The sequence below is a fragment of the Myotis brandtii genome, unplaced genomic scaffold (assembly GCF_000412655.1).
Source record: "Myotis brandtii unplaced genomic scaffold, ASM41265v1 scaffold81, whole genome shotgun sequence".
In the NCBI taxonomy this organism is placed as follows: domain Eukaryota; kingdom Metazoa; phylum Chordata; class Mammalia; order Chiroptera; family Vespertilionidae; genus Myotis; species Myotis brandtii.
Window position 1 is genome coordinate 238,162 of NW_005371273.1, and position 4,406 is coordinate 242,567.

Genomic DNA, 4,406 nt, shown 5'->3' on the forward strand with positions numbered 1-4,406 from the left:
CCTAGAGACTTCCAGGGCAAGGAGGGGGCTCTCTTAATAAATTACAGTAATTCCGCACTTAACATAATCTATAGGTGCTTGGATACTGCAACAAAATTTTGCCATAGGCTAATTGATATAGACAAGTGTTAAGTTCCTATGTCATATTTCTGGTCACAAAAAAATCTCCAAATATTTCTAATATTAAACACTGAAATAAATGTGAGTTATACAGACACTTAAGGAAGGACTAAAAGCAGATAAGATTATTTTTTTAAAAAATCTATAAGCAGAATTATGAGCATATTAATGAGATATATAATTACATAAAATAAGCACTTAAAACAAGTGAAAGAGGTCAACTATAAAGAGCTGGAAATAGGATTGGCATGGGCAGGAGACTGTTACTTTCTGTAACAACTGTGACTTTATTAAACCCAAGGTATTACCACAAAAGATAAAAACATCATGCAACTTGATTTTGACAATTCCTCTGGACACACACAGTATCTATATATATAAAAGCCTAAGAGACTGTTAAGACAGGTCGACCGAACAACCAGTCGAAAATAAATATTTCTCAAGTCAACTATCTGGTTATTCTGAGGTATAGTTTGTATAGAATGGGCAGTATAAATGCCTACTTTATCTTTTTTTTCTATTTCAGTTTTAAAAATAATTAGTTGGCTTGTTACTATCCTCACAAGGTGATCTATGAGTTTCCATTTCTAAGTATAATTTTGAATGGATGAGTTTTAATGCATTTCATGTTTTGATTCATTGCAGTTATTTCCTTTATTGAAGTGAAAATTGGCTTATAGTTTATCAGCTAGCTCTGGAGCTCTTTTGACATGATTGCGATAGTCTTTTATGTCATTCCTAAAAACAAGGAAAATAAGATATATCAGAATCATTCTTTTTTTTTGCCACATGCCTCTATTTAGCCATTTCGCTATGAAACCCTGGTTCCCATTAATGGGAAATGCTATTTAGAGATCACAACAGCACTTCTCCCTGGTTGTCAAGGTGCTAACTGAGAATGACATGGGATACCCAGATACAGGAGATGCTATTGCCCAGCTCAAGGAGGTCCTTGAGTACAATGTCATTGGAGGAAAGTACCAGAGGGGTATGACAGTGCTGATAACATTACAGGATCTGGTGGAACCAAGAAAGCAGGATGCTGATAGTCTCCAAAGGCCCTTGCCTATGGGCTGGTGTGTGGAACTGTGTCAAGCTTTCTTTCTGGTGTCAGATGACATTATGGATTAATCCCTCACCTGATGAGGGCACATCTGCTGGTATCAGAAGCCAGGCATAGGTTGGATGCCATCAATGATGCTATGCTTCTGTAAGCATGTATCTAGCACCTGCTGAAGCTCTACTGCCGAGAGCATCCCTATTACCTGAACCTGATCAACCTCTTCTTGTTGAGTTCCTATCAGAATGAGATTGGACAGGTCCTAGACCTCATCACAGCCCCTGGCGGCAATGTGGATTTTGGCAGATACACTGAAAAGAGGTACAAATCTATTGTCAAGTATAAGACAGATTTCTGCTCTTTCTACCTTTCTATAGCTGCTGCCATGTATATGGCAGGCATCAATGGGGAGAAGGAACTTGCCAATGCCAAGAAGATCCTACTGGAGAAGGGAGAGCGCTTTCAGATTCAGTATGATTACCTTGACCTCTTTGGGGACTCCAGTGTACGGACAAGATTGGCACTGACATCCAGGACAACAAATGCAGCTATCTGGCTAATGGTTCAGTGTTTGCAATGGGCCTTTATGGAACAGAGTCAGATCCTGCAGGATAATTATGAGCAGGAAGAGCCTGAGAAGGTAGCCCTGGTGAAGGCACTCTAGAGGAGCTGAATCTGCAGGCTGTGTTCAAGAAGTTTGAGGAAGATAATTTCAGCCACCTAATGTGTCTCATTGAGCAGTAAGTACCCTTAGCTCCTGCCCCCAGCCATCTCCCTGAGGCTAGCAGATAAGATCTACAAGAGGAAAAAATGACCTAGAGACTTCCAGGGCAAGGAGGGGGCTCTCTTAATAAATTACAGTAATTCCGCACTTAACATAATCTATAGGTGCTTGGATACTGCAACAAAATTTTGCCATAGGCTAATTGATATAGACAAGTGTTAAGTTCCTATGTCATATTTCTGGTCACAAAAAAATCTCCAAATATTTCTAATATTAAACACTGAAATAAATGTGAGTTATACAGACACTTAAGGAAGGACTAAAAGCAGATAAGATTATTTTTTTAAAAAATCTATAAGCAGAATTATGAGCATATTAATGAGATATATAATTACATAAAATAAGCACTTAAAACAAGTGAAAGAGGTCAACTATAAAGAGCTGGAAATAGGATTGGCATGGGCAGGAGACTGTTACTTTCTGTAACAACTGTGACTTTATTAAACCCAAGGTATTACCACAAAAGATAAAAACATCATGCAACTTGATTTTGACAATTCCTCTGGACACACACAGTATCTATATATATAAAAGCCTAAGAGACTGTTAAGACAGGTCGACCGAACAACCAGTCGACCAGTTGCTGTGATGCACACTGATCACTAGAGGGCAGACGCTCAACCTCCCACAGCCAGCCAACCTTTCGCGGTCCCTCCTTCCAGCCAGCCAGCCCCGATCATCCCTGATCGTGACTGGGAGAGATAGCCCTGATCAGCCCCGATCACCGGCCAGGCTGAAGGACCCCACCTGGGCATGAATTCGTGCACCGGGCCTCTAGTATTCTATATAATAAAAGCCTAATATGCTAAGTGTCCAGTCGTCCAGTCGTCCGTTCAACCAGTCAAAGAGTAATATGCTAGTGATATGCTAAGGCCGCTTAACTGCTTGCTATGACATGCACTGACCACCAGGGGGCAGACACTTAGACTGGTTGGTTAGCTTGCTGCTGGGGTCTGGCCACTGGGACTGATTTTGATGGGTGGACATGCCCTAGAGCCCTCCCATGGTCCCTCCCTGGCTGGCTAAACTCCCGCATTCCTCCCCAGCCCCAATCATGCACCAGTGGGGTTCCTCAGCCTGGCCTGCACCCTCTTGCAATCTGGGACTCCTTGGGGGATGTTGGAGAGCCAGTTTCGGTCCAAACCCGCAGGCCAGGCTGAGGGACCCTGCTGGTGCATGAATTCATGTACCAGGCCTCTAGTAATTATATATGTTGGTGTTGAATTTTTACCTCCCACCCTCACCAAAAATAAGATAGTTTGAAGTCCAAACTACATATTTTTCAGAATGGCACCTTATTTGAAAATAGAGTTGTTGCATATGTAATTATTTAAGATGAGGTGATACTGGAGTAGGTTGGGTACCAACCAACTCCAGTAGCACTGAAGTTTTTATTAGAAGGCTATCTGAAGACAGAGTGTGAACACCATGCTACAAGGAAGGCAGAGATTAGAGTCAAGCAGCTTCAAGTGAAGGAACAGCTAAGATTGTAGGCAAACCAACAGAAGTTAGGAAGAGGAAAGGAAGGCTTCCTCTTCAGGTGTCACAGGGGACTTGGATCTGCTACTATCTTGACTCTGAACTTCTAGCCTCTAGAATTGTAAGAATTAATTTCTAAGTCATCCTGTTTTTTGGTACTAGTTATGGCTAGAGTAAAATATCATTTCTTTAATCTAGATAAAGCATTTTCCCAGCCCTTATAAATAACACTTTATAATTTTTAGAGAAAAATCTATAATAATTAAAGTGTAGTATGCTAATTATACTGGATGACCTTCCAGACGAAGCCAGGGCTGTGAGGGAAGCCCAAGTTCCGGGTGCCTGCCAGCTGCTGGAGGAAGCCTGGGTCCTGGGTGCCTGCCAGCAGTCGGAGGGAAGCCCAGGTTCTGGGTGCCTGTTGGAGGCCCGAGAGAAGCCCAGGTCCCAGGTGCTGGAGGGAAGCTGGGGAAGGGAAGACCTACTCCTGCATGAATTTTGTATATCAGGCCTCTAGTATTACATATTAAGAGAAACATACATAAGAAATGGTTCTCATTGTTTCTAAAGGTGTTATGGAAAATATTTCCCACAGAAATCCTATATAATAAAAGGCTAATATGCAAATTGACTGAACAGCAGAATGACCAGTCACTATGACGTGCACTGACCACCAGGGGGCAGACGCTCAATGCAGGAGCTGCTCCCTGGTGATCAGTGTGTTCCCACAGGGGGAGCGCTGCTCAGCCAGAAGCTGGACTCATGGCTGGTGAGCTCAGGGGTAGTGGCAGGAGCCTCTCCCGCCTTCTCAGCACCACCTCCAACTGATGGCTTAGGCCCATGGGGAGTGGGCACAAGTCATCAGTCGGACATCCCCCAAGGGCTCCCAGACTGAGAGCAGGTGCAGATGGGCTGAGGGATCCCCCCCAAGTGCAAGAATGTTGTGCACTGGGCCTCTAGTATCTT

General features: G+C 43.1%; 1 pseudogene; it reads left to right on the forward strand.

Annotated features, from left to right (window-relative positions):
* Positions 1 to 368: 368 nt before the first annotated feature.
* Positions 369 to 1,994, forward strand: LOC102260972 (annotated as a pseudogene).
* Positions 1,995 to 4,406: the final 2,412 nt, after the last annotated feature.